Source organism: Chiloscyllium plagiosum, unplaced genomic scaffold (assembly GCF_037043375.1).
Source record: "Chiloscyllium plagiosum isolate Xiang-an unplaced genomic scaffold, Cpla_swu_hap1 HiC_scaffold_9, whole genome shotgun sequence".
NCBI lineage: Eukaryota > Metazoa > Chordata > Chondrichthyes > Orectolobiformes > Hemiscylliidae > Chiloscyllium > Chiloscyllium plagiosum.
The window spans coordinates 14,982,944-15,005,112 of NW_028270147.1; the positions used below are offsets into that span (position 1 = coordinate 14,982,944).

Sequence of the window (22,169 nt, forward strand, 5' to 3'; positions counted from 1 at the left end):
TTCAATTAGGTGTTTGAGTTTTTGGTGGAGTTCTTTGGCGAGTTGGCATGTTTGTGTACCAGTCAGGGAGACTATTAGTCTGAGCGAGGCCCTGGTTTGTGTATTTTGGGTAATCCGTAGAAGCGTGGTGTGTTGGATCCATCTGGTTTCATGTTTTGGAAGCCTGTCCTGTTTAATCCTCTTGATTTTTAAAAATGCTGTGAAAAAGGATGAGATTCTTTTTAATAGCTGTGAGGTCAGGTCTACCGCCACCTGCTGATAAATGTTGGTATCTGCAAGTAGAGCATTTGCCTTTTTAAGATCGTCAGATTTTTTAAAAATAGTGGTCATGCGTTCCTTGTCTGCAGATAGGATGACAAGGTTTTTGTCTTTTTAAAGTTTTTCTAAGGTTTTAATTTCTTGAACATTAAGTGTCTTTCCTTTTTTTGGCCTGACATCCCTTCGAGGAAAACCAGGACCACAACCACCAGGCAGCACCAACTTCATCAGCAAAGATAACATCCTCAAGCTAGTGGACCTGTGCCTCATAGCCTACTTCACATTCAATAACAAAACCCACAAACAAGTCAATGGAACACCTATGGGATCACCAATATCATGGCTCATGGCGGAAGCAGTAATGCAGTGACTTGAACAAGCTGCCCTCCCATCTATCCAACCCAAACTTTGGGTCCGTTATGTAGATGACATCTTTGACATCACAAAACAGAACAAAGTAGAGGAAACATACAACACCTTCAACAATATCCTGACAGGCATAACATTCACAAAAGAGGAGGAGGATGACGACAGACTCCCATTCCTAGATGTGACAGTTGAACGTACAGTTAACGGAGAACTTCAAACCAGTGTCTACAGAAAAACAGCACACAAGGGCCAAATACTTAAATTCATAAGCAATCATCCCAACATCCACAAACGAAGCTGTACCAAGACATTATTTCAATGATCTACAACACACTGCAGCACCCAAGAACTATAAAATATCCAGAAGAAAAATATCCACGCAACATTTCACAAGAAAAGGGTGCCCAATAAACACAATTAGCTGATTCCTCGGAAACAAACCCAAAGAAATTTGGTATCACAACACAACCAAAAACTATAGCCACATTACCTTACATCAAAGACATATCAGAAATGACATCCAGACTACTCGGGCCCCTTGGCATCATGGTCACCCACAAACAGACCAACGTACTTAAACAGCGACTAATGAACCTAAAGGATCCAATAGATACCACCAGCAAAACTAACTTCATTTACAAGATACCATGCAAGAATTATAAAAAACACTACATCGGACAAGCTAGCAGGAAATTTACCATCAGGATACATGAACACCAACTGGCCACCAAAAGATATGATCTACTATCATTAGTTTCTGTACATACAGACAAAGAAGGACACCACTTTGACTGGGACAACACACACATCCTAGGACAGACGAAACAAAGACACGCATGAGAATTCTTAGAGGCGTGGCATTCTAACCAGAATTCCAACAACAAACACATTGATTTGGACCCAATCTACCTTCCCTTGAAAAAAAAACTGGAAAAGGTGATTCAGGAGATGAGTGACAGTAATAGGGTGGTTGTTATGGGGGACTTTAACTTTCCTGATATTGATTGGGAAAGCTATAGCTCAAGTTCGTTAGATGGGTCAGTGTTTGTTCAATGTGTGCAGGAGAGTTTCCTGACACAATATGTAGACAGGCCAACAAGAGGTGAGGCCATACTGGATTTGGTTCTGGGTAACGAACCAGGCCAGGTGTTAGAATTAGAGGTAGGTGAGCACTTTGGGGATAGTGACCATAATTCGGTGATTTTTACACTCGTGATGGAGAGGGATAAGTGTGTACTACAGGGCAAGAATTATAGCTGGGGTAAGGGAAATTATGATGCGGTGAGGCATGACTTAGGATGTGTGGCTTGGAAAAGTAGACTCCAAGGCAAGAGTGTAAATGATATGTGGAACTTGTTCAAGGGGCAACTATTGAGTGTCCTTGATAATTATGTACCTGTCAGGCAGGAAGGAAAGGGTCGTGCGAGGGAGCCGTGGTTTAATAAGGAATTGGAATCCCTTGTTAAATGGAAGAGGGCGGCCTACCTCAAGATGAGACGTGAAGGTTCAATTGGGGCGATTGAGAGTTATAGGGTAGCCAGGAAGGACCTGAAGAGAGAGCTAAAAGCAGCAAGGAGGGGACATGAAAGGTCCTTAGTAGATAGGATTAGGGAAAACCCTAAGGCTTTCTATAGGTATGTTAGGAATAAAAGAATGACTAGGGTAGGAATAGGTCCAGTCAAGGATAGTAGGGGGAAGTTGCGTGTGGAGGCGGAAGAGATTGGGGAGACACTGAATGAATACTTTTCTTCAGTATTCACTCAGGAACAGGGCATTGTTGTCGATGAGAATACTGAGGCACAAATAAGTAGAATGGATGGCTTTGAGGTATGTAGAGAAGAGGTGTTGGAAATCCTGGAAAAGGTGAAAATAGATAAGTCCCCTGGGCCTGATGGCATTTATCCTAGGATTCTCTGGGAAGCAAGGGAGGAGATTGCAGAGCCATTGGCCTTGATTTTTATGTCCTCTTTGTCTACAGGAGTAGTCCCAGAAGACTGGAGGATAGCAAATGTGGTTCCCTTGTTCAAAAAGGGGAGTAGGGATAGCCCTAATAACTATAGGCCGGTGAGTCTCACTTCTGTTGTGGGCAAAGTCTTAGAGAGAATTGTAAGGGATAGGATTTACGCACATCTGGATAGGAATAATGTGATCAAGGATAGTCAGCATGGTTTTGTGAAGGGCAGGTCGTGCCTCACAAACCTTATTGAATTCTTTGAAAAGGTGACGAAGGAGGTTGATGAGGGGAAAGCGGTAGATGTGGTATATATGGATTTTAGTAAGGCGTTTGATAAGGTTCCCCATGGTAGGCTACTGCAGAAAATACGGAGATATGGCATTGAGGGTGAGTTGGAGGTTTGGATTAGGAATTGGCTGGATGGAAGAAGACAGAGGGTAGTAGTTGATGGCAAAGTTTCTTCATGGAGTGCCGTCACTAGCGGTGTTCCGCAAGGATCTGTTTTGGGACCATTGCTGTTTGTCATTTTTATAAATGACCTGGAAGAGGGGTTAGAAGGTTGGGTGAGCAAGTTTGCGGATGATACGAAAGTCGGAGGAGTTGTTGACAGTGAGGAAGCATGTGGCAGGTTACAGCAGGATATAGAGAAGCTGCAGAGCTGGGCAGAAAGGTGGCAGATGGAATTCAATGTAGCTAAGTGCGAGGTGATTCACTTTGGGAAGAATAACAAAAAGATGGGGTACTGGGCTAATGGTCGGATACTTGGTAGTGTGGATGAGCAGAGGGATCTTGGTGTCCATGTACACAGATCTCTGAAAGTTGCCACCCAGGTAAATAGTGCGGTGAGGAAGGCATATGGCGTACTGGCTTTTATTGGTAGAGGAATTGAGTTCCGGAGTCCTGAGGTCATGATGCAGTTGTATAAGACTCTGGTACGGCCGCATCTGGAATATTGTGTGCAGTTTTGGTCGCCATACTATAGGAAGGATGTGGAGGCATTGGAACGGGTGCAGAGGAGGTTTACCAGGATGTTGCCTGGTATGGAAGGAAAATCGTATGAGGAAAGACTGAGGCACTTGGGGCTGTTTTCACTAGAGAAAAGAAGGTTTAGGGGTGACTTGATTGAGGTGTACAAGATGATTAGGGGGTTAGATAGGGTCGACAGTATGAACCTTTTCCCGCGTATTGAGTCGGGTATTACAAGGGGGCATAGCTTTAAATTAAGGGGGGGTAGATATAGGACAGATGTTAGGGGTAGGTTCTTCACTCAGCGAGTCGTTAGTTCATGGAATGCCCTGCCAGTAACAGTGGTGGACTCTCCCTCTTTATGGGCATTTAAGAGGGCATTGGATAGGTATATGGAGGATAGTGGGTTAGTGTAGTTTAGGTGGGCTTGGATCGGCGCAACATCGAGGGCCCAAGGGCCTGTACTGCGCTGTATTCTTCTATGTTCTATGTTCTAAAAGACATCATCCACTTTAAGAAGCCAAGAGCTATAAATGGAGAGGCGGGACATACCACCAGCAATTCACTAGAGACTCTCACTGATAGAACATAGAACATAGAACATAGAACATAGAAGAATACAGCTATCCTCCATATCCTCCATATACCTATCCAATGCCCTCTTAAATGCCCATAAAGAGGGAGAGTCCACCACTGTTACTGGCAGGGCATTCCATGAACTAACGACTCGCTGAGTGAAGAACCTACCCCTAACATCAGTCCTATATCTACCCCCCCTTAATTTAAAGCTATGCCCCCTTGTAATACCCGACTCAATACGCGGGAAAAGGTTCATACTGTCGACCCTATCTAACCCCCTAATCATCTTGTACACCTCAATCAAGTCACCCCTAAACCTTCTTTTCTCTAGTGAAAACAGCCCCAAGTGCCTCAGTCTTTCCTCATACGATTTTCCTTCCATACCAGGCAACATCCTGGTAAACCTCCTCTGCACCCGTTCCAATGCCTCCACATCCTTCCTATAGTATGGCGACCAAAACTGCACACAATATTCCAGATGCGGCCGTACCAGAGTCTTATACAACTGCATCATGACCTCAGGACTCCGGAACTCAATTCCTCTACCAATAAAAGCCAGTACGCCATATGCCTTCCTCACCGCACTATTTACCTGGGTGGCAACTTTCAGAGATCTGTGTACATGGACACCAAGATCCCTCTGCTCATCCACACTACCAAGTATCCGACCATTAGCCCAGTACCCCATCTTTTTGTTATTCTTCCCAAAGTGAATCACCTCGCACTTAGCTACATTGAATTCCATCTGCCACCTTTCTGCCCAGCTCTGCAGCTTCTCTATATCCTGCTGTAACCTGCCACATGCTTCCTCACTGTCAACAACTCCTCCGACTTTCGTATCATCCGCAAACTTGCTCACCCAACCTTCTAACCCCTCTTCCAGGTCATTTATAAAAATGACAAACAGCAATGGTCCCAAAACAGATCCTTGCGGAACACCGCTAGTGACGGCACTCCATGAAGAAACTTTGCCATCAACTACTACCCTCTGTCTTCTTCCATCCAGCCAATTCCTAATCCAAACCTCCAACTCACCCTCAATGCCATATCTCCGTATTTTCTGCAGTAGCCTACCATGGGGAACCTTATCAAACGCCTTACTAAAATCCATATATACCACATCTACCACTTTCCCCTCATCAACCTCCTTCGTCACCTTTTCAAAGAATTCAATAAGGTTTGTGAGGCACGACTTGCCCTTCACAAAACCATGCTGACTATCCTTGATCACATTATTCCTATCCAGATGTGCATAAATCCTATCCCTTACAATTCTCTCTATGATGTTACCTAGTAAGGCGACAAAACATCTGAAAACAAGCCTTCATTCTCAGCAAGCTAACTTACATACTTATCATCGACCTGAGCTACAAATCTTCTCAAAAATCCCGAATATAATGATGCTATGTAAATTCAATCCATTGCCATTACTGTTGATGGTGTGTGATATCAGAGGGTATTTGCCAGTGATAAGGTTCCCATGCTGTCTTTCTTCAGGGTGGTTCGGTTTGCAGTTGCCTGAGAGGGGTTTTGTGCTGAAATGACCTCAATGAGTTGCTGAAATGCATCTTGTAACTGGTACACACAGTGCAGTCACAGTGGTACTAAACACGCTCAGCATTAAAAACACATAGAAACATAGAAAATAGGTGCAGCAGGAGGCCACTCTGTCCTTCATGCCTGCACCAGCATTCAATAAGAGCACAGCTGATCATGCAGTTTCAGTATCCCATTCCCGCTTTCTCTCTGTGTCCCCTAATCCCTTTAGCCACAAGGGCCAGGTCCCTCTTGAATATATCGAATGAACTGGCCCCAACAGCTTTCCATGAAAGAGAATTCCACAGGTTCACAACGCTCTGAATGAAGAAATTCTTCCTCATTTCAGTCCTGAATGGCTTACCCCTGTATCTTAGACTGTGTCCCCTAGTTTCTGGGCTTCCCAACATGGGGAACATGCTTCCTGCATCAAGCCTATCTTGTCCCATCGGGATTTTATATGTTTCCATGAGATCCCCACTCATTCTTCTAAATAACTTTCTGTGCAAAGACTTGCCTCCTGGCATCCTGGAAATGCCCCCAACAGGTTGTACCTCTGTGCTCTGGTCTTGCTGTTGCAGGTTAATCTAGTCCGTGTTCATGTTATTGTGTACGCATATCTCTGGATAACCTATTTGCCTTTTTGTGACAATGAAGGATCTGAGCTTTTCAAACTTTTTCTCCCATAGCCAGTGAGAAAGGTCTCACTAAGGAAGCACACCTAATCTGTGAGCTGGGTCTCTCAATCGGTTTGGAGAGGTGATGCTCTGTAAGGGACCAGGCTGAGGAGGGACAGCAAAAGGTTATGAAATAGAATACACTGCCCCCATCATAAACCATTGAAGCCATGCTATATTTTCACAATGTGAATTATAGGCCTTGTAAAAGTGCACATTGCAATGGTTTAAAGGCCGTGAGTCTGAAGAATGAAAGTGTTGGCTCCATCAGTCATGGATCTCCCCAGACAGACTGAGAGGTCTCACATGCACCGTAATGTGTAATGATTGCACTGATGTCAGATGGGGAGCCACAAATCCCTCAGCACTCTTCAGCAAAATGTGGCAGCTCCAGTGGGTTAGATTATTTTGAAGAATAACATCGCTGTTGTGGATTTGATCAGTATTGGCTGTGGTATTTCATGGAGATCCTTCTCCTTCCCATGATGTGGAGTTGTGTCCCTGAAGAGCCCTAGTCTTTAATAGAGAGAGATGCTGTGAAATATGTTTAATTACTGACTAATTTACTTCCTAGACAATGGCAATAAAAATCAGCTCAAGTTCCAAGTGGATTGAACTTTTTTTTAAAAAACAGAAACCCAAAAATGTGGATGCAAGCCGTTTGGCCTATCAAGTCCACACTAATCCTTTGAACTGCATCCCACTCCCTGTATTTCCCATGGCTAACCCACCCACCTGCACACTATGGGCAAATTAGCACTGGCCAATCCAGCTAAACTGCACATCTTTGGACTGTGGGTGGAAACTCATGCAGACACAGGGAGAATGTACAAATTCCACATAGACAGAGGCTGGGATCAAACCCAGGTCCCTGCTGCTGTGAGGCAGCAGTGCTATCCACTGAGCCACTGTATTGATGCAGTGAGGGTACAATGAACTGTAATTTCACTTTGGTGCAACTAGAATGCTCTGTGGCTGGTGGTCAAGCCAATTAAACAGAGTTTCTTTCTGAACTCATCAAATTTTAGCCAAGCTCAGTATCTATACTGTGCTCTGAAACTGTTCCAATTCAAACAATAATGTTCCTCACCTTGCTGAGCTGAACAAAGCCTCAGGATCAATCAGCACAACATGAAGACAACAACTCACATTGACACAACCACAGAATGTCCCAAAGTGGTTCACAGCCATTGAAGTCACTGTTATATGTGAACAGAATACAGATAAATACACTGAGTCCATCTGTAACATTGATATCAGCAGCTGGAGTGGCTGTATGCAAAGGTTGGTTTTAATATTTCAATAATCCCTTCCATTCTGCAGGAGGGATTAATGGGTCTTTGTTTTGGTGATTACACTGCAGCAGTCAGAAATAACACACAATTTGTCTTACCCTAATCACACCTCTGAATAACAGCTCTGTCAATGAAATCCATTGAGATTAACAGTTCAATAACTTCATTAGGTTCACTACTAAGTACAAGCAGCTTTGGGAACCATTTGGGTAATATCAGAGGGGGCATTAAAGAGGGGGAACTGAAGAAAAGTAAGAAGCCCCGATGGTATTAAGCATCTTTCTCCAATGACCCAAGGAACCTTTGGCATTCTCTTTGATAAGTTTCAATGAGATCACCTCTCATTCATTGAATCAGAACAAAAGCTTTTTCTTGTAGCCTGCCTCAGATCAGCAACTGTTAAATGCAACAGACCCTGGGGAGAAAAGAAGTGACAAGGTAAAAGTGAGAACAGTACCTCAGTTTACACACTGTACATATTGGGGGTGTGACAGGGGAACTATATCAAAGCCTGGGACAAGGGATGCATAGGGCCAACTAACCAGGGTCTGGGCTCTCAGACACCAGCTGTGCTCAGCTGGGGTGGTGCCTTGGGCCCGAGCCAGGAACAGCACTGCATGTCCTGGTTTCTGTGCCTACCCTGAACTGTGTCATTCAGACTCAGATAGGTGTGCTGTATAGATTCAACTGTGTTGGGTGAAATCTCTAAATACCTCAATTATAATCTGCATACTGTGTATTCCAGACTGAAGTCACTGCAATTTATATTGTGTTCAATATACTGTACAAACAGGGAGATAGATCCCACACTGAGGGTTGGTTAGTTTAGTTGGATGGATGGCTGATTTGTGATGCAGGGTGACACCAACAGTGTGGGTTCAATTCCTGCAACAACTGAGGTTAACATGAAGGACTCTCCTTCTCAACCTCTTTCTCTCAGCTGAGGTGAGGTGACCCTCAGGTTTAAGCATCATCACTTGTCACTCACTAATGAAAGAGCAGCCCTCCGGTCTGGTAACTTTGCATGATTATGGTGGCTCAGTGGTTAGCACTGCTGCCTCACAGCAGCAGGAACCTGGGTTTTATTTCAGCGTCTGTCTGTGTGGAGTTTGCACAGTCTCCCTGTGTCTGTGTGGGTTTCCTCCCACAGTCCAAAGATATGCAGCTTAGGTGGATTGGCCAATGCTAAGTTGCCCATAGTGTCCAGCTGGATGGGTTAGTTATGGGAAATGTAGGGAGTGGGATGCAGGTTGGAGGGTTAGTGGGGAGAAAAATAAGCATTATTGTTGTCAGGTGGTCATGTGAGAGAAAAGGAAAAAAACAGGTGTGTCATGCAGCATTGTCTACTCTCCAGAGAAAAAAATAATACTATCTCATGAAATAGTAATAAGACCTGAGAGTTGGAACAAACTACAATTTCCTGATGAAGGAGCGTCGCTCCGAAAGCTAGTGTGCTTCCAATTAAACCTGTTGGACTATAACCTGGTGTTGTGTGATTTTTAATTTTGTACAATTTTCTAAGTTATTAATTGAGGGTTTGTGGTGGGTGTGGCAGAGGATGATCAGATGCAAAGGCAAAGGGAATATTCTCATCTGACAACCTCCTCCACCCCCACCTCCTGCTGCTGGATCCCTCCAGTGGCACTAAATGCCTTTGATAGAGGGCCCTGCTGAAAGGAACAGCCTTCATGAGAAATCCCTGTGAGTTTGGGGAGAATTCTGATGTCACCACTAAATTGTGGAGCATTCAGAGATAATGAATGTTCAGGGACTCAATACCTGTCTGTTTAGCTAGGGAGCATATTCCTCACAATGACCCATTCCTACTACTGATTTATTGCAATCGGTTTTCCCAACAAGGGTGGGACTGCGATATATGACCTCTGCTATGATTATGGAGGCCTACACATCAATATAGTTCACCCTGGGAGGCTGCATTAAATCCTCCCCACTGTTACAGATCAATGACCTTTGATCAAAATGTTGAGGTCACAGACCTGTACAATTAACTCTGTTCACCTTTTCAAAATGCTGCCAGATCTACTGAGTATTTCCAGCATTTTCCCATTTAATTTCTGACTTCTATCAGTGGTACCTTGATTTAATATTACATTTGTTAAGCTGTAAGATCAGGATAGACTTTGTTGAAGCTGTGAAGCACAAGTTGTTCTGCTATAGCATGTGTTTCATCAACGCGAATTCGCTATAATGCAATTGATGAATTGTGGATGTTGTTTGGATCATGCGAACCTTCTGCTGAATGAGTATAATGATTTTCTGTTACTGATCTTCTACAGTGCGATTTTCTATTGCGGTAATCTACAGCACAATTTGCTACAGTGCGAGGTTGCAGAGGAACACAACTGTCACAAATGAGCAGAAAGACCTGTAGCACTGTGAAGGGTGGGTTATGGTGTGTTGCAGAGGATTGAATATCTAACATAACCATGATACAGAACATGTGATATGGACATTTTGCTTCTCACACTACATACAGCAGAGCATGTTTACTTAGGGCAGTATGTACAGGCTAACTTCCTGCTATAATTCTTCCAGAGGGACCTGCTTGTCAGAAACTCAGGCCAGAAAATGCCACCTGGATCCCCACAATGTGCTGTCACTGGGTGAAGCTTGTAGCGACAGTCACTTTCAAAGTTTTGAAGTTACGATGATTTTCAAAAACAAGGAAACTTTACTAAATGCACCAAATATGACATTCCTCACATTTCATGAACAAAGTAGGGATACTGCATCTGTTGGACATAAATCCCCAATGGCACCTCAATGTTGGTGTGAGTCCTGATAATTCCGTGTTCAATCATGTCTTGTAAATTAGCAAAACTTCCCCAGATGTAGCACATATCTTCCATTGGATCAGCCTACAGACCACAGAGGAGAAAACGAGGACTACAGATGCTGGAGATCAGACTCGACAGTGTTGTGCTGGAAAAGCTCAGCAGGTCAGGCAGCATCCGAGGAGCAGGAGAGTCAGCATTTCGAGTTGTCCCGGCCAATGGAAAGAGGTACAGAGTAGGGTGACGTGCTGGGATTCGTTAGGGCCTTGAACCAATCAGAGTGAATGAAGGGCGGGCCCGAGCTCTTTATGGAGCATGTGCAGTGCTTGTCCCTGAGCCAGAAGGAGGTGGTTGAAATTGAGAGACAGAGCTTGAGAGAGAGGGACTGGCTGGGTTCGGGAACAATCTGATGGGGACTGTCTGTAGCCTGGTTGGTACCGAGCCCCGGGAAACTACTTTCACACAGCAAACTCAAACCAAGAGAAACGTTAGTCCCTCCTGGACTGAGAAGGTGAGGCTTTGGAGCGGCTGGTTATTGAAGGTCAGTGAGCTGCAATTCTCACTCTCTCTGTCTCCCAGAGAAACTGCCGAAGCTGCTGGGGATTTGCAGTAATTTAAGTGAGGGGTTACAGGGATTGTCAGGCAGCATCGAGAAAGAAGCGGTGACATGTATCCACAAGATTACAGCTTGTCTCTGGGATTGGAGCTAAGGGTGATGGTTCCCTATACACACTGGTCTTGACCTTGGAGGGAGGATCTTTCAGTTAATCCTGTGATATTGATGGAGGAAAGTGTATCCTCAAGTATCCCACTGCTCTTCCTGTCTTTCCTCTCATTACAGGCTAAGTTTTTTGGTTCGGCAGTAGGTCTCCTTTCCTGAGGGACATTTGTGAACTCGTTGAGAGTTGAACACTCACTTCACTGATTCTGCCAGAGCAGCTGTGACTTTTTAGTTTCAAACAGTTTGTAACTCCCCTTCGTTCAGAAACTATGCACAAAACAAACACGTCATCATCCCCAGGGATCGTACCCTGATCGAGGGTGAGTCATGGGAGCTTCAGCGTCGCTTTCCTTCAGCCACTTTCCCCAATGTACATTCACAGAAGTGAACGTACCATTGTCAACTTTAGATTACGCAGAAATAAGTGGGAATTAAGTAATGAGTCAGAAGTCACACGACACCATGTTATAGTCCCAACAGATTTATTTACAATCACAAGCTTTCCGAGTGCTGCTCTGTCGTCAGGTGAAGTACACTTCTGATGAAGGAACATCGCTCAAAGTTTGTGATTTTAAAAAAAACTGTTCCACAATAACCTGGTGTTGTGTGACTTCTGACTTTGTCCACCCCAGTCCAACACTGGCATCTCCACAGCATGGTTAAACAAGAGAGGACGACATCAGGAGTCCACAGGGGGCTATAACAGAGTGTGAGTGGCAAAGACTTGACAGATGGAGTATAATATGGGAAAATGACAGGTTGTGCACTTTGCTAGGAAAAACACAATTGAATATGATTTAAATGGAGGAAGACTGCTCAAAGCCACAGAACAGAGGGATTTTCAGGTCATCAAGCATGAAATACAAAATGTTAGCATCCAAGCTCAACACGCAATAGGGAAGTCAAATGGAACCTAGACTGTATTTCAGAGAATAAACAATTAATGTAGAGAGGGATTGTTATAGTTCTTCAAGGTACAACTGCAATACAGTGATTGGTTTTGGAACCCACATGTAAGGAAATATACATTGACACTGGATCAGTGCAATGATGTGCATTATGTAGAGGGATTTTTGTGTGAGGAGTGATTGACTAAATTGAGCCTGTACTCGTTGGACTTAAAAGAATGAGAGAAGACTGCATTTAAACATTTAATATCTTATGGAGTTTGACAGGGTAACTGTGGAGAGGATGTTTCCTCTTTTGGAACAGTTAGGATCAGAGAGCATGATCTCAGTCTAAAGTGTCACCTACTTAGGTCAGAGAAAGGAAGATTCCTTTTCTGTCAGGAGCAATAAATCTGTGGAATTCTTTACTACAGAGGGCTGTCAGGCTGAGTCAATAAGTACAATCACAGCTCAAACAGACTTTTTTCATTGTTAAGGCAATCAAGGATTATGTGGATAAAGCAAGGAAGCCGAGTCTGAGGATTACCAGGTTATCCATAACCTTGTGGAATCTCACAGATATGATGGGTTGTATGATTTATTTTGGCTCCTGTATCTTATGGTCTAACTTAGTATGTCAAACTTATCCGTTTTAATTATTTGTTCTCCTCATTGGCATACAAACCTTGATAACACCTGATCCACTCTCTGATTCTCTGACTGCCTTTTGTTCTGAGTTTAACTCGAGATCCCTCTGCCTGCCCAGTTACCAGATTGATAAGCTACTTGGTGTGAGTATAGATTGATGCTAAATCCAAGCTTTACCTGGAAAGCAAGGAGTGGCAATGTATGACATAAATTGCCATCTGTAAACGTATCAGTGTGTATGACAGAGGGAGCTGATCTGTCTGATTCTCCAATATTAGTTACTAGTTACATTTTACCCTTCCATTCTCCCCAGTCTTGTGCATGTTATTAACCTTTGGAATGCTGCTTGTTCTAACTGTGAACAAAGGGGAATGATGAATTTATCTAAATGGCAAATGTGCTGAAAAAAGATATACAATGGGCTTGAGCTAAAATCTAGATATTGTGCATTAAACTATTTGATAGAATTTGAACCAGACTCACAGAAAGTCAATGATGAATATGACAAGAAATCTCACTGAATCCTGAAACCAGTAGCAAATGGGTAACAATGGTTGATGGGCATTTTTCAGTATGGGATAGGATTTGTGTAAGAGTTAGCTGCTAATCACATGTAAATCTGAATTATGTTTAATGGGGTTGTTTCTGCTGCTGTGAATAGTGTTGAGCTCAGTTACGAGTCATACACATCAGATTTTGGTTCAACACACAATGTTTTGAAGCTCTGTAATATTTCAAAATCAAGCTAGTTACTTTCAAAACATCTTTCGTAGTTCCTTGTCTCAATAGTCAACCTCAAATACATTGACTGTAGCTCACAGAATCAAAACAGGAAACCTGACCTTGCCTTTTCTGTGTCTTCCCACATAGTATCTGCTGAATAAAATATCAAATACTGTGCAGGGTGTCAATCTGAAATTTAAAAAGTCCTGGAATTACTCAGCTATGTGATGGAGAGAGAAACAGAGCTGTGGTTCATTCTTGCAACTAAGACAATGTGTATTGCAAGTCTTCACTCAGTCTGTAATTTTCTCCCCAGTACAGTGGAGACTGCATTGTGAGTGGCAATTACAGCAAATTCGCTTATTCTGAAGCTTAATTAATGCAGCAAATCACCAGTAAAGGATACTTGAAGCCTTGGATAGTGTAAGAGGAGGAGAAAACTTCACAATTCATCTATCTCCTGTGACAACATGTGAACATATTGTTGAACAGAATGATATTGATAAATGAGGTATTGGAATATTAAAAGTGTGGTTCTGATGATGCACAGGGAAATGCCCCCTTGGAATCTTGATGAGGAGGGAAATTTGTTTTGTTGCAACATCAGTTTTGAGTTAGTGGAAAGAGAACCATTGAGAAGTGAGCCTGGTGGTAAAGGATATGTTGTTGGGGGAACTGTCCTATGGCTCAGAGATGGAGGAATGGGGTAAGCACAGCATTGTGGGACATAGGGCAGGCATGGGTTCAGGCCCACGTCCAGCATCACAGAGGTAAAGCTCAGCGAGTAAAATGGACACCACATTTCACCAAACCCTCTTTATTCCAGAAAAAAAAATCAAAGACCAGAACTGATAATCTCTTCCTATGTTTGCTGTATATTGTCGACTGGATGCATTCCTGACGGCATTTTCAGAATTCCATTTCACACTTCAGAATTGAATATAAATACAGAATCTTAACATATTTCAAAAACACTTATTTTTATGAGTGTTACCTAGTGTCACTGAGAAACATAATGAATGATTTTGTCATTTTAAAATTTTAAACAAATAAAAGAATAAATTTGAGCTGGAATGTCTGACAGAGGATAAACAAATCGGAGGCTGCAGTTCATCAGACTCTAAGGATCCAGCAAGTCCTTTGTTCAAATTGTTGTTCTTCCTCTATATTGCATGTTAGAGATGCAAGACACTCCATTGTGCATTGTGTTGTCTCAGGATGAGAAAATGCTTTGAGACAGGATATATATATATATATATATATATATATATATATATATATATATATATATATATATATATATATATATATATATATATATATATATATATATATATATATATATATATATATATATATAAATAATATCTATATATATATATATATATATAAATAATATCTATCTCCTGTCTCAAAGCATTTTCTCATCCTGAAAATGCTTTGATATATAAAAACTACAGGATGAGGACAGTGCTAGCTAAGCCAGTATATATTTATCATCTCTTAATTGCCCAGAATCAACTAACTTCCTGTGAATTTGAAATAACATGCAGACCAAAGTAGGTGGAGATAATAGATTTCCTTCTCTAAAGGACATTAGTGAACCAGATGGATTTATCCGACAATCAACAATGGTTTCTACTGGATTCAAATTACACATTATGCTGTGGCAGGAATTGAACTCAGCTCCCCAGAACGTTACCCCTCTCGATTAATTGTCCAACGACAATACCGCCTCCCCTCAAAGTATCCCCTCAAAATACAGATGGGAACAGCCAAATTTTCAAGGCATGAATTAAAAGATTATATGGCGGATTGCCTACCCAGCAACCCCCGCGGTTTCGAATATCCTCTATCTACAATACAGTGCGCAGTTTACAAACGTAATGCAGAATGTTGAACGGAGCAACGTTAAGATCAGAGTGGCGCTGGAAAAGCACAGCAGGTCAGGCAGCACCGGAGGAGCAGGAAAATCGATGTTTTTGGCAAAAGCCCTTCATCAGGAATTTTCCTGCTCCTCGGATGCTGCCTGACTTGCTGTACTTTTCCAGCACCACTCTAATCTCCAGCATCTGCAGTACCCACCTCCACCTGAACGGAGCATGCACCAAGTGAATGATAGCAATCGAGGGGAGGTTTCTTCTCGTTTCGCAAACGGTGAAAATGAATTGCAGAATGCCATGGATATGGTAGGTGGATGTAGAGACTTCATAACATTCTTGTGCAAATATTAAAACCCAAAGAAGAAACTCCTGGGCTTCTGTTTGTATCAAATGGGACAGTGGCTCCAGGCTTCCGCCCAGGGACAAGCTTCGGCAGCGACAGCCATCTTTATCGGGGGCACTTGAAGGCTCAGGTGCTGGTGGAGCGGCTGGTGGGGTCGCCATCTTTGTTAGGGGCTACCTTTGTTTGAAAAGACTGGGAGGAGCTTGCTGCCCATTGCTCAGAACAGAGACAGCTTGTCCATCAAGTGGCATGAGCCTTTCACACCCCAATGAGAAGAGCGACAGTAGACAAGGAAAGAAGATCCCATTACCTCATGAGACAACTTGCTCTATGTTGCACAGATTTGTGGCTTTGGTCAGCCACATGAAAACTGAGATATCACCATTGAATCAAAGGTCTGCCAATAATATTGATGGGCAATGTGCAGCACGGAGCATATGTGGTTGCTCTGGGCCAGAAGGAAATGAACATTCTGATTTTCTATAGGGAAATAGAAGGCGCTGGTGAAACTCAGTAGGACTGACAGTCTTAATGGACAGAGAAACAACATCAACATCTACAAGCTGATATTGCAGGACTCAGTCCTAGGCTGATAATGATAGAGTTCGGAAATTTCTTTCACCAAGGCTTGGACGGGCGCACATGCACATAGCAAAATCAAACAAAGGGAATAACTTGTCTGAGTTCTTACCTTTTTTTAAATCATTTGTGGAACTTGTATGTCACTGGCCGGCCAGCATTGATAGCCTATCCCTATTTGCCATTGAGAAGGTGGTGGTGAGCTGTGTTTCTTGAATCTCTGCGGTCCACTTGCTGTAGGTTGACCCACAATGCCAGTAGGGAGGGAATTCCAGGATTGTGACCCTACAACTGTGAAGGAATGGTGGTATATTTCCAAGATTAGTGTGGTGCTGGAAAAGCACAGCATCCTTTTTTTTTGGAGGAGAACTTCTTCAAGGTAGGCATCCTTCGAAGGGGATTCACAGTAAGGTTAAAATTAACTAGGCAGAAGTGGGTACTTCAGATGCTGGCGGTTAGAGTCAAGATTAAAATGGTGCTGGAAAAGCACAGCAGGTCAGGCAGCATCAGACCTGCTGTGTTTTTCCAGCACCATTCTAATCTTGACTCTAATCCCCAGCATCTGCAGTACCCACTTCTGCCTGGTATATTTTCAAGTCAGGGCAGTGAGTGGCTTGGAGGAGAACTTGTAGGATGTGGTGTTTCCATGTATCTGCTGCTCTTGTCCTTCTAGGTGAAAGTGGTTGAGGGTTTGGAAAATGCAGTCTAAGGATCTTTGGTGAATTTCTGCAATGCATCCTGTAGATTGTACAGATTGCTGCTACTGAGCGCTGTTCATGGAGAGATTGAATGTTTGTGGATGTGGTGCCAATTAAGTGGGTTGCTTTCTCCTGGATGGTGTCAAGCTTCTTGAATGTTGTTGGAGCTGCACCCTTCCAGAAAAGTGGCAGGTATTCCATCACACTCATGATTTGTGATTTTTAGCGGTGGATAGACTTTGGGTGTCAGGAGGTGAGTGACTCGCCACAGAATCCCTTGTCTCTGACCTGCTCTTGTAGCCCCTGTGTTTATGTGATGAGTCCAGTTGGTCAATGGTAACACCAAGGATGTTGGCAGTGGGGGATTCAATGATTGTGTCACAGTTGAATGACAAGGATAAGAATTGGTGATGATCATTCTCTGGCATTTGTGTGGCGTGAATGTCACTTGTTACTTGTCAGCCCAAGCCTGGGTATTGTCCACTTCTTGCTGCATTGCCTTGCCTGACACTGTCTTTTCTAAACTTATTTTCCAGAATATTTGAAGAGTGTTCACAGACAGAAATTTCCAACCTAACAACATGTAAGAATCTGACAGAATTGGTGCATTCACCAGGTAGTGGATATTAGAGGCCATTGAGTGTTGACCTCCCAGTCATTACCACTTACTTTATATAGTTTCTCCATCACATCCTCTTTGTCAATCTTGTCCAAAATCTTAAGTTTGTATCCCTGATCCATTTTGTATCAGGTGATATGAACATTTTGCTTACATTCACATACTGAACACAATCATAAATCCTTACAGCTCTGTCTATTTTCACTTCAGCTTCAGTTTCTCCCTCACGTCGCAAATCTCTCAGTCTTGAACCAATCCACCCCTCTCAAGGACCCAGCTATTTCAAGGATTCCCAATGTGTGGATAATCTCTCATTTGCACAGACTCAAATTATCTGTATTCCTGAGGATGATGACATCACATAGCAACAATTACAAGGTGAAATCAGCCGTTCCAAGGATTTCCTTAACTGTGATATTTTTCTCTGACTCCAGTATTTCTGATTTCTTTCGAGTTGTAGGCTCCAGGAGGAGAGTTTCAAATTGTCAGATAAGGTTAAGAATGGTGCCAAGGGATTCTACAAACACATGAACAGCATAAAGGTAACTACAGAGAGGGTCAGGCATCTTAAAAATCAAGGAGGTTGTCTTTGTGTTGAATCTCAGGTGTTGGGAGACATACTCAATGAATATTTTGTCAGTTTTACTGTGAAGAAAGAAATGGAGTTTGGAGAATGCAGAGAAATAAACTTTAATGTTTTTAAAAGAGCAAGTTCATGAGGTCATAGAGAATGTAAAGGTAGATATCTCTCCAAGACCTCCAACAACTATAACTACGGGTGAAGTGCCTGATTGCAATTTTTGAGAAGATTTGTAGCTCAGGTTGAGGTTCTGGTTGTAAGTTAGCTCGCTGATCTGGAAGGCTTCTTTTCAGACATTTCATCACCACATGCAGTAACACCATCAGTGAATTTCCAGTGAAGTGCTCATGTCCTGTCCAGCTTTTTATTTATGCGTCTTGGTTTCTTAGGGTGGTTGATATCATTTCCAGTTATTTTTTCTCAGAGGATGGTAGATACGCTCCAAATCGATGTGCTTATTGATGGAGTTCTGGTTAGTATGCCATGCTTTTAAGAATTTTGTGGATGTCTCTTCTTCCTCTGTATTTAAGGATACTAGTGATAGCAAGTCATGTCTTTCTGTGGCTAGTTGGTGATCATGTATCCTAGTGCGTAGTGTTCTGCCTGTTTATCTGATGTAGTGTTTGTTATAGTCCTTGCAAGGTATTTTGTAAATAATATTTGTTTTGCTGGTTGTTTTTATATGGTCTTTTTACGTTAATTAACTTCTTTTTAAATATGTTGGTAGGTTTGTGGGCTACCATGATACCAACAGGCCTAAGAGTACTGGATGTCTTTGATGTAAGATAATATGGCTAGAGCTTCTAGGTGCATTGTCTGCTTGTTTGGTTTTGTTATTGAAAAATTGGTGGACTGTATTTACTGGGTACCCGTTCTTATTGAATTTGCAGTATAGGTATTTTTCTTGTGCTTTTTGTGTTTCCTGGGTGCTGCAGTGTGTTGTGGCTTGTTGAAATAATGTCCTGATAAAGCTCCATTTGGGGATGTTGGTATGATTGCTTCTGTCATTAAGTATTTGATCTGTGTGTGTTGTTTTACTGTAGAAGCTTGTTTGAAGTTCCCCATTAACTGTTTGCTCTACTGTGCCATCTCGGAATAGGAGTCTGTTGTCGTTCTCCTCCTCTTTTGTGAAGTTTATGACAGTAAAGATATTGTTCATGTTTTTGTAGGTATCCTCTAATTTGTTCTGTTTTGTGATGACAATTAGTGAACCCAAAGTTTGGGTTGGACAGTTGGGAGGTCTGTTTGTTGTCAGTAATGCAGCACTTCTCTGGAGGCTCACTGATGATGTTACCTAGTATGGTGATGAAACGTCTGAAAACAAACCTTCCAGCTCAGCGAGCAAACTTACAAACAGAAGTGCCAGTGACTGGAGGGTGGCTAATGTTGTACCTTTGTTTCCGAAAAGCTTACAAGGAGAAACCAGGGAACTATAGACTTGTGAGTCTCACTTCAGTTGTGGGTAAATTGTTGGAGGTGATTATCATAGCTAGGATTGATGGGCATTTAGAGTAGCAGAAATTGATTAGGTATAATCTGCATGGTTTACTTTGAGGAAAATCATGTCTCACAAACTTGATTGAGCTTTTTTGAGGAAGTAACCAAAGAAAATTGATGATAGCACAGCTGTAGATATTGTTTACTTGGATTTTAGTAAACTTTGACAAGGTCGGTATAATGGACCAATTAGTAAAGTACAGTCACATGGAATTCAGGGTGAACTTGCCAATTGGATGCATAGTTGGCCTAACGGCCGGAGACAAAAAGTAATAATGGAGGGTTGCTTTTTGGACTGGAGGCTTGTGACAAGCGGTGTTCCACAGGGGTCCTCTTTTGTTTGTCTTTTATAGAAATGATTTGAATGGTTGGTAGGTTTGCAGACAACACCAAAATTGGTGGAATAGTAGACAGTGAAAAAAGTATCCTAAGATTACAAAGGGATATTGATCAAATGGGTCAATGGGCCGAAAAATGGCAGATTGAGGTCAGTCTGAATAAATGTGAGGTATTGCATTTCGGTGCAATAAATGAGGGGAAGACTCATGCAGTTAATGGTGGTGTGGTAGAATAGAGGACCTCAGGATGTAGGTACATAATTGTTTGAAGTTTGTGTCACATATAAACAAGGTGGTTCAAAGGGCATTTGGCACACTTTGTACAATTTGTACAGGACAATAGTGAGGCCTTTTTCTGGAATAGTATCTAGTTCTGGTCGTCCAGTTATAAGAAAAATGTTAAAAGGCTGAGGGGGCTTAAGGAGAGATCTACCTGATATTGCCAGTTATGGGAGATTTGAGTTATAAAGAAAGGCTGAATAGGCTAGAATATTTTTCACCGGAGTGTAGGAGGTTGAGAGGTGACCTGATAAAAGATTATAATATAAAGAGAGGTATAGACAGAGTTCATGGTAATTGTCTTTTCCTTACGATGGGGGATTTCAAGACTAGGGGACATATATTTAAGGTGAGAGGAGAGAGATTTAGAAATGACCTAAGAGGCAATTTTTTTACACAGAGAATGGTTCACATGTGGAATGAATGTTCTGAAGAAGTGGTGGATGCAGGTGCAATTATAACATTTACAAGACATTTGGATAAGACCATAAATTGGCAAGGTTTGGAGAAATATGGGCAAGGAACAGGCAGGTGGGACTAGTTTTGTTTGGAATTATGTTCAGCATGGACTGATTGGAGCCAAGTGTCCGTTTCCATGTTGTCTGACACAATATTGTAACCTGATCGATTCCCATTTGCAGCATTTGACCCATATCCCTCAAAACCCTTCCTTTTAAGATAGCCATCCAGATGTCTTTTAAATGTTGTAATTGTATCCGCCTCCACTACTTCTTTTGGCAGCTTGTTGCATATACTTACCATGCTCTGCCTAAAAGGTTGTCCCTCAGATCCTCCTTAAACCTATCCTTCCCCATTCCGGAAAGAAGATCTTGGCTATTCTCCCTATCCACATCCCTCATAATTTTACAAACCTCTATAACATAAAAATCAGCATCTGATGTTCAATGAAAAATAGCACCGGACCATTCAGCCTTTCCCTGTCGCTCGAACTGTCCAGTCCCAGCAACATCCCGGTAATTCTTTTCTGCACCCACTGAAGTTTGAGTTTGGGTCATCCTTTGACCATTTGCTGTGCATTTACTTTCCCAGAATATCTTTTTTGGTCAAAAGCTGTCCTTTCTGCACTACAGTCCTTCTCTCTTCTGCTTCTGAGCTTATATTAACCATCAAATGCTGCATCATATTCCCTGTATTTCTTTCAGCATATCCTGAAACATTAATGCTGTTTCTCCCTCCACAGATATTAGTATATATTGCCTCTGCCCAGTAACGTGTGGTGAAAGTTCAAAACTGCTGCCGTCTGTGTTGTGAAGATGCTCCTGCAATGCTGCTGGGTAAGTAGTGATCAAATGATACTGAATCACCGGCAATATTGGTCCAAATTAACAACAAGGAATTGGGGTTGAAAAATCAGGATGGTTTAGGGAGTAAATTCAAGAGCACGTGGCCTTGGTAAGTAAAGGCTTGGTGATAGAGAAGGGATAGTTAAAATCAGGAATGCTTAGGTGTTTCAAATTTAGGATATATTGTATCTCAAAGAGTTGTGAGGCTGGAGGAGGTTACCAAGAGACAGAAGTGCAACGGAGCAATGTCTGAATGAGGATAGGAATTTCAGTATCCTTGTGCTTTATCCCCCAGGAAATGTGTCCGTCAGTGAGCACAGAGTGAAGGCAGGTGAACAGGACTGGGTGATAGGAAGCACTCAAGCAGCAGAGTTTTGGATAACGTCAAGATTACAGGAAGGCTGAATGTGGGAGGTCAACTGGGATTGTGTGAGATGACACAGGAATGGATGAGGGTTGGTTGATGATGTTTGTGACCAGGGTGAAACTGGGTGATGTTACTGAGCTGGAAATGGGAGGTGGTCTTGTTGATGATGGGGGACATAAGATCGGAAGCAAATCTTGGGTGAAATATTTCACCAATTTAGTGAATAGTCTGGTTCAGCCTCAGACAGTTACCATGGAGAGGGATAGAATCAGTG

The 22,169-nt window shown here is 42.5% G+C and overlaps 1 long non-coding RNA gene and 1 pseudogene across 2 annotated transcripts in view; one reads left to right on the forward strand and one right to left on the reverse strand.

Moving 5' to 3' along the window:
• The window catches only part of LOC122554700 (calcium-activated chloride channel regulator family member 3-like), a 141,647-nt pseudogene that overhangs the window by 25,837 nt on the left and 93,641 nt on the right, over positions 1 to 22,169 (reverse strand).
• LOC122554125 (uncharacterized) overlaps positions 15,382 to 22,169 on the forward strand; it is a 61,988-nt gene continuing 55,200 nt past the window's right edge. For both annotated transcript variants that reach the window (XR_015758104.1, XR_006312918.2), the window contains exons 1-3: positions 15,382 to 15,597; positions 17,448 to 17,494; positions 21,426 to 21,519. This is a non-coding gene — a long non-coding RNA (uncharacterized LOC122554125). The remainder of the gene's footprint in view (positions 15,598 to 17,447; positions 17,495 to 21,425; positions 21,520 to 22,169) is intronic.